Source organism: Peromyscus eremicus, chromosome 12 (assembly GCF_949786415.1).
Source record: "Peromyscus eremicus chromosome 12, PerEre_H2_v1, whole genome shotgun sequence".
Taxonomy (NCBI): Eukaryota; Metazoa; Chordata; class Mammalia; order Rodentia; family Cricetidae; genus Peromyscus; species Peromyscus eremicus.
In genome coordinates, this window is record NC_081428.1 from 72,303,688 (window position 1) to 72,316,024 (window position 12,337).

The following is a 12,337-nucleotide window of genomic DNA, read 5'->3' on the forward strand; positions in this document are numbered from 1 at the left end:
GAAAGAGCAGCTTCATGGGGAGTACCCAAGGGCTCTGGTTTGACAGAAGAAACAAACCCTAGTTTTACCAGTCTGTTTTTGCCCTCAAAATCACTGCAGTCATCCCCACCCCTTGCCAGCCTCGCTAACCTTGTCTGTCCTTGCTGGGGCAATGATCCTATGACCTGGAAGTCTGACCACTGGGCTCACACCCTGGTCTCCTAAAACAAGCAAGAACCTCCCCGGACCTCAATTTTCCATTTGTAAAATGGGAGCAGCAGTCCAACTCTCCTTGTAGGAGAAATGCCACTCTATGCCAATAAAAAGAGATCGTCCGGCAAACAGTAGGCACTGGAGGATACCTGCGAACTGGGGATGGTGATGGAGACAACGCTGCTGGAATCCGGGAATGACCGCCGGCCCTGGGAGCTGCTGCTCAGGGCCTACTTATCCCGGAAAGTCCTCGGAAGGTGGCCGAGAGGGGGCAGCTCCGAGCCTTCTGTCTCCGCTGCAACCGCAGCATTCAAGGTAGGTGTCAGGGCCTCGGCCTGCTCCGCTAGGGGGCCGATCTTCCGCTAAGACTGACAGCACCAGGAGCCCAACGGCAAGCTGCAATCTCCGCACATCCATCCAATCCGTGCGGGTTGCGGGGAGCGTCTCTCTACCAATGGGAAAATTCGCGGTTGGATGGGGCGGGGCGGAGGCCTCGTCGCCGGCCAGGTCCGCTTTGCGCACGGGTCGCGGGAGGGGTGGGAGGGCTAGCCGACTCGGGGGAGGGGAGGGGGGGGAGGGTTCTCCCCCGCACCCGCACGAGTTGTGGCCCCGGGAGCCGCGTCAGCTGCAGAGCGCTGGAGAGGCGGCTCCTCGCGCGCCGGGGGACCGGGGACGCCTGTCTTGGGGGCGGAGGCCGCGCTGCGGAGCCGCCCACGCCGCGCGCCAGGTGAGCTCGGCCGGGTGGGCGGGGTCCGGCTGTGGGCCTGGGGCCTGGGGCTGGACGCTCGTGTCTGGGCCAGGGTTGGGTTGTGTGCTAGGGGAGCGGGCTGGGTATAGAGTCTAGCTTGCGACGCGGACTCCCGGTAGGGACGGGGTCCTGGGCTCGGACTCAAGGTCTGGGTGGGGTTCGGAAGCCAGTTCCTCTCTGCCCACCCGCGCCTCGCCCACGCCGGGTCTCCAGAGACCTGGGGTCGCTGGGGGCGGGTCCCTTTGTGCGTGACCTCAGGGCCCTGTCCGACTTGGCCAAGGGTTGGTTCATGCTACCCGGCTGAACACGACCCAGCTCCCGCAGCCTTGCCCTCCACGAGCCACCGCAGCACCTGCAAGTCGGGACCAGGCAGCTATGGAAACTTTACAGTCACCCAGGGGCGGCGAGGCGGGGGAACTTCCTCGGCGAGCGCAGGGTCTTTGCGATGCTAATGGGATGTCCCCGCACCGCGCTGCTCCTAAGGCCTCACAAATGAGAGAAGAGGTGCCGCTGGGAATCCCTTGTCTGGTGTCTCTGCTTGGATCCCCTCCCTAGATACCCCTGCATTCCTCAGTGGGACGACGGCCCTAGACAATCTGCAAGCCTAGAGTTGCTCTGAGCAGGAGGCCTGGGTACCCTGGCTTTGCTCTTTTAATTTTTTAGTAATTAAATGTTGCATACATGCAACACTTAACTATTTCAGTGTCAGGTATCAGAGTGTCTAGGGTACGAGGGGACTCTTGCTTCTTCCCTGTAGATTCAGACATTTAGAAATGATGGAAAAGAAAGAAATTGTCCCATTTGTATTAACTGTAGGCGCTCCCTCCCTCATCCATATATCTCTACTTGCAAGTGTTCATTGCAGAGAGTCGTTGATCTGGTTCGAGGCTTCTGGTTTGTGCTACACTATCCATGCTGGGTCCTCACTGGGACTCCTCTTGGTTATCCTGCTTTTAGGCTAGACTGTTAACGTGGGCCAACAATCCGAGATGCAGCACACATACCCACTTTTATAAAGCCAGGGGATGAAGCCATGCCCAGGTTGTCTTTGGGAACAACTTTCCCTGAGTACAGCTATCTATGCACCGAGAGCCTCTAACTCCACAATGATTCCCCAGCCCCTCTACCTCTCCTCTGGTCCAGGATCCAGGCTGTATCTGGTCCATCCAGAGCAAGTGCTGCCTGCCCTGGGGAGGGTCTCAGAATCTGTGAACCTGGATGGTTGGAGTTCATCCCTGTGTTCTGAGGCTCTGTCTGCTTCAGAAGCAGGTGGTCCAGATAGATATTGGCTATCTGGAAAGGCTAGGACCTACAACTTTGTGTCATCTGAGGTACCTGCTGCATGCTGTCTACACCCACCCTTCATTTGGGGTCCATTAGCGCCCATCACATAAGTGGGCACTAAGTATTTGGCTCTGATGACAGAGGTACTTCTGAGCACAGCCAAGCCAGTGCCCACTGGCCCCTCCTAGCTGTGCTAACCTCATGACTTTTCTGCACAGATGCTGGTGACCAAGGCTCCCTTGCATGAATTGGGCCCAGTCCTTAGTCTTGCTATGTCTCAGCTGCTATATCCCTCCTACCCTCAATCTGTGCTCTTTGGCTCCCTACATTCATTCTAACACACACACACACACACACACACACACACACACACACACACACACCCCTCCAGGTGGCCTCTTCCTAGTCCCAGGCACCCTTTGCATTTCTTAGCCTCCATAACAGTAAGGCTGTAGCTTGTCCTTGCTTGTGCAGCACAGGAATTCAGACTGACTTCCTTTCACCCCCAGGCTAGCCCGGGGCTCTTCCCCAGATGCCTAGCTGGAAAGTTAGAGCTCTGCTTCTTCTGGGCTGACTGTCAGGGTGTGGAGCTGGGGAGAAGTCAGAGATCCTGGGACAAGGCTCCTTGGCATCTAGGAGTGCCTCTTGCACTCTGAGGGCCACTTAAGGGCCACGTGGTGGTAGGACAGTGAAACCTGGGCCCAGAAGGACACTGGTAGATGGAAATGGTTTTGCAGGAGAGTCCAGACATGAGCTGTGCATCATTGTCCATGGCAGCAGTTGGTCCGTTCTTGTGAGGGGTCTGGAGGAGTGGTTTTGCTGTGGTGGGTACCTGTCATTGAACAGCATGATCTGCCTGTCCCTGCCTGGTGGCTGAAGGACTCTGTATCTGTGCCCACATTGACTGCTGGAAGGGCATGTTCTCTTACATTTTCAATCCTACCTACCTTTGCTCACAGAGCCCAAAGAGACCCCTGCAAGGCTGCATCCTGCTGAGGCTATACCACAATCACGCTCTTAGGTAGGCCATCCCAGTCCATGCTGGGCGTATGTGACCCTAAGTCACCTGCTCATCGTGCTCTGTCTGGCCTGTCCCCTTGGTGGACTCAGCTTGTACCTGTGGGGACTCTCCACATAGTCGCCTTTGCTTGGCCTGTAACCTGCTGGCCTGGCTTTTAAGTTTGAGCCAGGCTTGTGCCCATCCAAAGCCCTGTGTTTGAGTCAGTGGCACTGTAACACAGCTGCAGACCTCCTCCAGAGTCTGAGCAAGTCTGGGGGCATAGGCAGGTGGTGGCAGTGTCTCTAGAGATTTAGATGGATTAGTGGAGAAGCCCAGTGTTTGTGCCTGGGAGGCAGGTTATGACGGGGTAGGCTCAGACCATCCTCATTGGAGAAATGGAACATGACAAAGTGCTCAGTGAGCCTGTAGACCAGTCCAGCAGGATGTTCAAAGGCTTTCAAGATGGGTATCCCCTATCACGAGTCCATCACTAGGTTTGCATTTGTTTCTCTGCCCTGTCCAAGCTCTGTCACTTCCCGTCTGCCTCAGGCTGGCCGGCCATAGTCACTCCATTCTGACCTAACCTCCTGTACCATGCCCCTGTGATGAGAGTACTCCTAGAAAGAGCCCGTTCCTCTGTTGACCACTACTACCCAGCCTCCTGTAGCCCCTCTCCTCTCCATCCTTCCCCTACCATGTCTCCTGGAGTCCCGTGTGGCATGAGTCACTTTCTCATAGCCATGCTGTCCCCCGCTGGGTGAGGGGTATGAGAAGCCCTGGGAATAGGAAGACGTGAGTTCAGATCCTACCTGGCCAGGACCTGGTTTTCACATTTGTAAAACAGGGAATTATACCTACCCAAGACAGTCAGTGGGAGTCAGACGAGATGTTGTCTCACCACTCATGTGGCCAAGGCTGTGGTGGTGTGGCCCGTCCTGGGGAGAGACTTTCAAAGATCAGGGCTGATAACAAAGTCACATGGTTCTCTGTAAGACAAAATCTAGGTTAACATTTAAGTTAAAAGCAAAGTTGTCCCAGAAATGTCATGCTTAGAGCAAGGGCTCACTTCCCAGCCACAGGCTTTGTCTCTCTGCTGGGGGAAGGGGTAGTGGACAGCTCTATCCAGCGGCTCCTCCAGGATCAGCAGGCTCTCCTCCCTCAGCGTGTGCCTGCCCCCCCCCTTGCCTCTGGTGTTGTGTGCTGACCCTCACCCACATATTCCATGATTCCACTTGACGTTTAACCAGCTCCCCACTTCCTACTTGAAGCCTCTACTGAGTGGCCTGGCAGCCTCCAGCACCACGGCCTGGCCTGAGTATAGCCACCAGAGGGCCTCAGGGACCGGCAGGGCGGCAAGCCAGGCTCCTGGTCCTCGCTGCCTCACCATTCTGATGAGCAGCTCAAAAAGAACCCGCTCACTAGGGTCTTGCTATTCTATGTAGGGATTCTAGGTTGGATGGAATTCTTCCCCAGACATTTGATAGGCTGTTGTGAGACAGAGAGACCTCTGGGACCAAGTGGATGGAGTCCATGGAGGGGCATTGGGCAGAGGCACAGAACAATCTGGAAACAGACCAGAGAGGGAAGAACTTTCGTTACTTACATCATAGTACCCCAGAGATGCCTCCCCCTTTGATCACCCCTCCCTGACTGTCTGTGAGCCATACAGGTTTTCATTTTTGTGACATAAACACTGGCAATGTCCCTAAGTTCAGAGACACCAGGAGGGAATGTGTCCATAGACTGTCTACTGAGACAGGAAGTGGTGGTTCCTTCGGCCCATGGTGGAGTTGTGTGCCGAGAAAGTAGCAGTGTTAGCTCACGCACGCACGCCACGCTCCGACCTCTACACCGTGAGCACGCCACACTCCAGGGCCAGGTACTACAACTTGCTTGTCACCAGTGTCTTAGGAACTGGCAAGCTGCCTAAGGGAGCAGGGTTGGAGCTGGCTTTGAGGATCCTTGGGAGAGGCAGATGTCATCCCACAGGGCTGAAGGGGACAGGCATGACCCTACATAGAACAGCAAGACCTTAGTGAGAGAGTTCTCCTTGAGCTGCTCATCAGAATATTCTAGATGCAGCCCTTCTGGGAGGAGAAAGAGGGCGCTACCTATCCACCTGTGTGACCTGTCAGCCTCACCAGGAGGGAAGGTGACCTGATGCAAACTGCAGTCCCACTTGTATGTGGGTACAGGAACTTGTGTACAATGTGTGGTTGAGTCAGGAGCACCACAGAGCAACTTTAGAATCAGGGATGCCAGTGTCCTGCTTGGGAGAGGGACTAGGCCAGTATGCCTGCACCCAGAAGGGACTGACTCCAGGGTGGTTTCACATAGTGTCCTCTGATTTCTCTACAGGAACAGAGGTCACAGGATGGGTGTTAGGACATGCTGAGGCCCCCTGAAATAGGTAAGTGGCCTGTGTTGCTCAGGATAGCAGAGTGTCCTGGTGGGGTTGGGGTATGGTCAGTTGGGGAATGATCTGGGCCCAGGCAATGTGTACTCTCATTTGCTTAGCTTCACCCTGGGTAGGCACAGTCTGAAGGCTGGACAGGACCAGATATGGGGGCCTGCCATGCCAACTTGGATTTCCCATTGGTTCAAGTGTACATAGCAGCCACCAGATTGGTGTCCGCCTTGAGGATGAGTCCACAGTGGGACTGACCTACCAGGATGCTGGGTATTGTCAATAAGGACATTAGCTGGGTCTGATCTCTGTCCATCTGGGATTGGATACCAGCCATGGTGGTATCTGGTGTCACACAGCCTGCTTGGCCTAGAGTTCACCGCGGGTGCTTCTGACTGCCCCGGGGAGAATGGAGCCTCCAGCTGGCCACTGCTGATAAGCCCCAGGTCCTGGCACTGTGGACTTCATCTGCACAGTGAATGAGTCGTGCAGTTCTGTCTGCCTGTTCTCCCACAGCCTCACCACTGCCACTGCACGGCAACAAGGCAGGTGTCAGAGCAAATGACACTCCGGTCACAGCCTTGCTGTGCAGACTCACTTAGCTAGGATGCTTACTTGTTTTGGGTTCATCTGTGAATTATAGCTGCCAGCTTCAGTGGCACAGACGTGTGATGCCCAGGAAGTGTGGCAGGATGAGTGGCATGGTTGTTTCTGTGTCCCCTGGTACTCTGTGAGTAGAAAAGACACTTTGATGGCATTGGACACCCTACAGTGGTTGCTGTTGGGCAGAGTGGGTGGTAATTACAAGGAGTGCCCCCTGGCCGCTCTTGTTCATCCAGCACAGCTGTCCAGTTCCCAGCCAGCTGTCCTTTCCTTCACAGAGTTCTGCTCAGCCGACACCAGTGCCCAGAGCCGAAACCTGGCCCTGTAGTGTCATGCTGAGGAGAAGGTGGTAGCCACAGACCCGGGAGCACCAGGCCTTGGGATGCCTGAGGGTCCTCCATGAAGGGGTATCATTCTGCTGTTTTGATTGATTATTCATGCCTGCTCTGGGCTTGTTCTGCTGTTTTGATTGATTATTCATGCCTGCTCTGGGTTTGGGCAGGAGGATGGTTGGCATCGCTCCTGCCTTCTCTGCTTTGGTCTGGGCCCATTTTGTAGATTGGCAAGCAATACCCTGGCCCTGGCTTATGGCTCCCTGTTTTGTTACCCCTTACAGTGTGTCTCTGCGTCTTCCCCAGGAAGGACATGGGGTGGGGCCCGCGGAGCTAAGGTAAAATGGGGATATGTGTCCCCCGTGCTCACCTTCAGTCACTTAGCACCTGTTCACAGAGCACCTTGCCAGGCATGGCGTTGCATTTGAGGAGTTCCCAGCTCTCTTAGAAAATGAACAGGAGCGGTGGTGGCTCACGCCTTTAATCCCAGCACTCGGGAGGCAGAGCCAGGCGGATCTCTGTGAGTTCGAGGCCAGCCTGGGCTACCAAGTGAGTTCCAGGAAAGGCGCAAAGCTACACAGAGAAACCCTATCTCAAAAAAAAAAAAAAAAGAAAATGAACAGGAACAATTACAAGTGTGGGCTGTGAGATGGGCGTAGTGGGGCTCCCCCAGGAGGGGGAGCCGAAAGGCACTGTGAGGGAGCGGCACACCTGGATGCAAGGCCTGGGTAATAATGTATCCTTCACACACTAAACCAGCTTCTGCCCCTGCTCAGGAATCTGCACCAGCCTGGTCGGTCCCACACCAGGGTTCTCCCAAGGGGTTATGGCTTTTCCCGCCCTTAGTTCAGTCTTTTTTTTTTTTTTTTTTTTTTTTTAAAGATTTATTTATTTATTATGTACAGTGTTCTCCCTACATGTATTCCTGCATGCCATGCCAGAAGAGGGCACCAGATCTTACTACAGATGGTTGTGAGCCACCATGTGGGTTCTGGAAATTGAACTCAGGACCTCTGGAGGAGCAGCCAGTGCTCTTAACCTCTGTGCCATCTCTCTAGCCTAGTTCAAGTCTTTAAACATTAGTGATACCAATTCTCTGCTCATCTCTCTGCCTCCTGCACATTTTTTCTCAGCTTTTACATTTTTGTTTGTGGCAGCTTTTGATGTTCAAAATTTTTCATACTTATAGCAAAACATTGAATGTTTTCCGTTGTCCTCCCTGACAGGTAGCTAGATAGATGGTGTCTCTTTCTTCTATTAGATGCTGCTGCTTTAGGCTTTTACACAAGATTTAATCCATCTCGAATTTATTTTGACATAAATGCAAAGTGAATGTTTAACTTTGTTTTTCTTGCTGCATCTGAACTGTTTCTTTCCTAGTGTCTTCTGTCAGTGAAAGGGAAAAGTTATACTCACTTGGCAGAAGAGACATGATTAGGAAGGGCTGTTTCCCAGGGTGAGGCTCCTCCCTGTACTCGGGAGGTGCTGACCCCTGCTGCCTTCTCCAGTTCACAAAACTCAGCTGCCTGATCTGTAGTAGTGGGAGATGTGTTCACCCTCAAAAGGTGTGTTGTGTGTGGAGGGCTGTTGCTGTGTCTCCAAGTTCTCAGATTGGCTGTCCCTGGTGATACATCCGGTGCTCATTGCTCTCACCGAAAGACCAAGTATCGGGCTGCAAAGATGGCTCGGCAGGGAAGAGTGCTTGCTGCTCAAGTGTGAGGACCTGAGTTCAAATCCTCAGCATGGTTATAAAAAGCCAGGCATATTCACATGGTTGACCCTGTAACCCCAGTACCGTGGAGGACAGAGACAAGAGCATCCCTGGGTGTTGCTAATCACCAGCCCAGCTCCAGGTAGTGAGAGACCTATCTGAAAAGATAAGGTAGAGAGCAATAGAGCGGCACTCCATGTCCTCTAGCCTCTGTTCGCAAATAGGTGCACATAGGTGTGCATGTGTGTACACATGCACATGTATTGTTTTTGTTTTTTGAGACACAGTCTCACTGTGTAGCCTTAGCTGGCCTAGAACTTGCTATGTATGCCAGTCTGGCCTCAAATTCACAGAGACCCGCCTGTCTCTGCCTCCTGAGTGCTAGGATTAAGGGTATTCACTGGCTTGCTTGTATATTTGTATAGATACCGACTGATCCTCTGTATGCTCCCTTCCCTGGTATCTCTGTGGGAATCCTGGAGCTGGTACCACTTGAGCAAGCTGTGAGACTCGTGGCACGTTTGGAGACTGTTGACTGAACACAAGACCTGGTCCCTGTTGTGGCGGGACCTATTCCAGAAGTTCCTTACAGGTGCCTGGCCCTAAAATGCCATGTGCTGGTGTTGACTGGTGACATTGCTAGAGCTTCAGGGTCTGTGCCACCCTGCAGTGTTGTGTGCCTCATCCTGATGTCAGCTCGTGTGGATCTTCACAGGAAGGTTCCTTGCCCAGACAGTGTTGTTCTGCTGTGGATAATCACTGTCCTCGTCCTCAGGGGTGATGGGCTCTGGAGTCCTGGTAATCCCAGGTTAGAGGCACTTCTAGGCTGGGCACTCCAATAGTTCGAGTCTCAGCCCTAGGGGTGAGTGTGCTCAGCTGGCCTCACAAGAACCTTGCCTACGTGACCGGAGAAGCTAGCACAAGCTGGCCGTCTGCCTTTGCCAGCTGTGATGCTATTCTTGGTTGTCAGCTTGACTACATCTGGAGTTAACTAAAACCCCCAAAATGGCTGGGCATACCTATGACGGATTTTTTTGCTTAATTTGATCATTTTTTGAAGTGGGAAGATCCACTTTTTAAAGTTGGTTTCAGTGGATTTTTTTTTCTTCCGATTCACCTATTTATTTTACATCCTGGCCTCAGCCTCCCGCTCCAGTCTCTCTCCCCCATTCTCCCCACCTCATTCCCCCATTCCCTCCTCTTCCATCTCTATTTGTGAAGGGGCAGGTCTCCTATGAATATCAATAAAACATGGCATATCAAGTTGCAGTAAGACTAAGCACCTCCCCATTTATTCAGGCTGGGCAAGGTGACCCAGTATGAGGAGTAGGGTCCCAAAAACCAGTAAAAGAGACAGACAGCCCCTGTACCTACTGTTAGGAGTCCTATAAGAGGACCAGGCTACACAACTGTAACATATGCAGAGTGCCTAGGTCAGTCTCATGCAGGCTCCATGGTTGTCGGTTCGGTGTCTGTGAGCTCCTATGAGCCCAGGTTAGTTGATTGTGTGAACCTTCTCGTGGTATCCTTGACCCCTCTGGCTCCTACATGCCTTCTTCCTCCCCCTCCCCCACACCCCTCCTCTTCTGGATTCCCGAACTCCGCCTAATGCTTGGCTGTGGGTTTCTGCATCTGCCTCCATCAGTTGCTGGATGGTACCTCTGATGACAATGGGGCCAGGCACCAGTCTGGTCACAGGAGACAGCCAGTTCAGGGTACTTATCCACTATTGCTAGGAGTCTAAGCTGGGGTCCTCCCCATAGACACCTGGGAGATTCCCTATGCACCAGGATTCTGCCCGACCCTGAAATGCCCTCCCCAGCAGTCTCCCTCAACATTCTCCTCCTCAGTGACCCCCAACTTGATCACTCATGTTCCCATCCCCACCTGCCCTCAGTCTACTCACAAAATCTGGAAAGATCCACTTCTAATCCGGATCTTTGAGGTTGGAAGATCCATCTTTTTGTTTTTTTTTTTTTTTTTTTTTTTTTTTTTTTTTTTTTGAGATAGGGTTTTTCTGTAGTTTTGGTGCCTGTCCTGGATTTTACTCTGTAGATCAGGCTGGCCTTGAACTGACAGAGATCTGCCTGCCTCTGCTTCACTGCCCGGAGGAAGATACATCTTTAATCCAGATCTTTAGAGATGGGAAGATCCACCTGTAATCTGGGCCATACCTTCTGCTGGAAACCTGTAGGACATGGAAGAGGGAAGTGCTCTGGTTTTGCCTGCTTCCTCCCACCCTTGCTAGCAAGTCCATTCCTTTGCTGGCATTAGAACCTACTTCTTTGGGATTCCAGCATATACTGAAGACCAGCTGAGACATCCAGCCTCGTGGATTGAACAAGAATGGGTTCTTGGACCTTCTGTTCATAGTCAGCCATTGTTGGATTAGCTGTAAGCCATTCTAATAAATCCCATACACACACACACACACACACACACACACATACACACACACACACGTGTGTGTGTGTGTATGTGTGTGTGTGTGTGTATCTCATATATAATAAATAAATATATAGGCGGAGGAGGAAAGTGATTTATTCTATAAGTTCTGTTATTCTAGAGAACTCTGACTGATACACCAGGTATGATGGTTAGCTTATTGCAGTTCTCAACCTGTGGGTCTCAACCCCTTTGGGGGGGTCACATCAGATATCTTGAATATCAGATATTTACATTATGATTCATAACAGTAGCAAAATTACAGCTATGAAGTAGCAACGAAATAATTTTATGGTTGGGGGGCCACCACAGCATGAGGAACTAACTATACTGAAGGGTCGGCAGCGTTAGGAAGGTTGAGAAACCGCTGCTTTAATTGTTGACGTAACACAACCCAGGATCCCCTGGGAAGAGATTGTTAGTGAAGCGAGCATTGTCTACATTTGGTGGGGCTGTGGGATGTCTGTGGAGGGTTGTCTTAATTGATGTGGGAGGACCCAGTTCACTGGGGTGGCCCCATTCTGGCGGCTGGGTGTCCTGAACTGTGAGTAGAGAGCTCCAGCTGACGAAGCTGGCAAGGGATCACACATTCAGTTCTCTGCTCTCAGTTGTGGATGGACTGTGACAGCTTATAAAGTCCTGCTGCCTTGACCTCCCTGCAGAGATGAGCTGTAACCCGGAATTGTGAGCTAAGAGAAACCCTTTCTTGCCCACGTTGCCCATTTTGTGTATGTGTAAGACAGGGTCTCACTGTGTTGGTTGGTCTGTATGTAGACCAGGCAGGCTGGCCTCAAACTCACAGATCTGCCTGCCCCTGCCCCCCAGATGCTAGGACACCAAGCCAGACCTACATTGCTTTTGCTCTGGGTATTTTATCACGGCAACAGACATGAAACCAGGAGACTTCACCATCCCGTGCTCAGAGTGACTCACAGTGGCATGGCAGTGCCTAGGCTACAGATGAAGGTTCTGTGCTTGGGCCTCAGCCTCACCAGCTGCCTGGGATAGCTGATTGGGTACCTCTCCCTACTCTGGGTTTATCTAGGCCCAGCCTCAACGTTGTCTGCCTCTGTGTGTTTCCTGCCCCTCACGCCTTTGTGTGTTCACTCCAGCTGCAGCCCTGCCTCCTGGACACAGCTGGGTGAGAGGGCCTTAGGTGCCCCCGGGCCTGGGTGTCCCTGTTCTAGCCTGACCCTTGGCTGGGGAATCTAGGAGTTATCATCTCAGCTCCCCTGACCCAGTAGGATGTCCCCCAAGTCCTAGGAGCCCAAGTCCTACGCTGTTCTAGCCAGCACTGCTCTGGAGGAGATGCCTGGGCCAGGGCACAGAGGATGAAGGATGTGGGCAGAGTTGGGGTGTTCTGTGGTACCTCTGCATGTTTGCGAGTGCCCTGCTGAGTTTCTTTTCTAATATGCCACGCTCCACTTTTTAAAATACTTCCCTCACTGATGTTCTTCTCAGGTGGTGCATGTACCCTTGCTCAGCGCTGCCAGATAGTGAGGCTGCAGAGGTGGCTCCAGATGAGGCTTCCCTGGGGCCTTTGCTTTGTGCCCCAGAGGGAGGTGCTGGGCACCTCCAGGGCCCCCATTCCCTAGGCCATGAGGAGTCTGGGATG

The 12,337-nt window shown here is 52.8% G+C and overlaps 2 protein-coding genes across 3 annotated transcripts in view; one reads left to right on the forward strand and one right to left on the reverse strand.

Moving 5' to 3' along the window:
• Tango2 (transport and golgi organization 2 homolog) overlaps window positions 1–527 on the reverse strand; it is a 51,218-nt gene extending 50,691 nt beyond the window's left edge. Inside the window, exon 1 of the mRNA XM_059277367.1 lies at window positions 342–527. The gene's annotated coding sequence lies outside the window, so the exon portion shown is untranslated. The remainder of the gene's footprint in view (window positions 1–341) is intronic.
• Window positions 528–792: 265 nt separating this feature from the next.
• The window catches only part of Arvcf (ARVCF delta catenin family member), a 58,822-nt gene continuing 47,277 nt past the window's right edge, over window positions 793–12,337 (forward strand). For both annotated transcript variants that reach the window (XM_059277850.1, XM_059277851.1), the window contains exons 1-2: window positions 793–919; window positions 5,583–5,634. The gene's annotated coding sequence lies outside the window, so the exon portion shown is untranslated. The remainder of the gene's footprint in view (window positions 920–5,582; window positions 5,635–12,337) is intronic.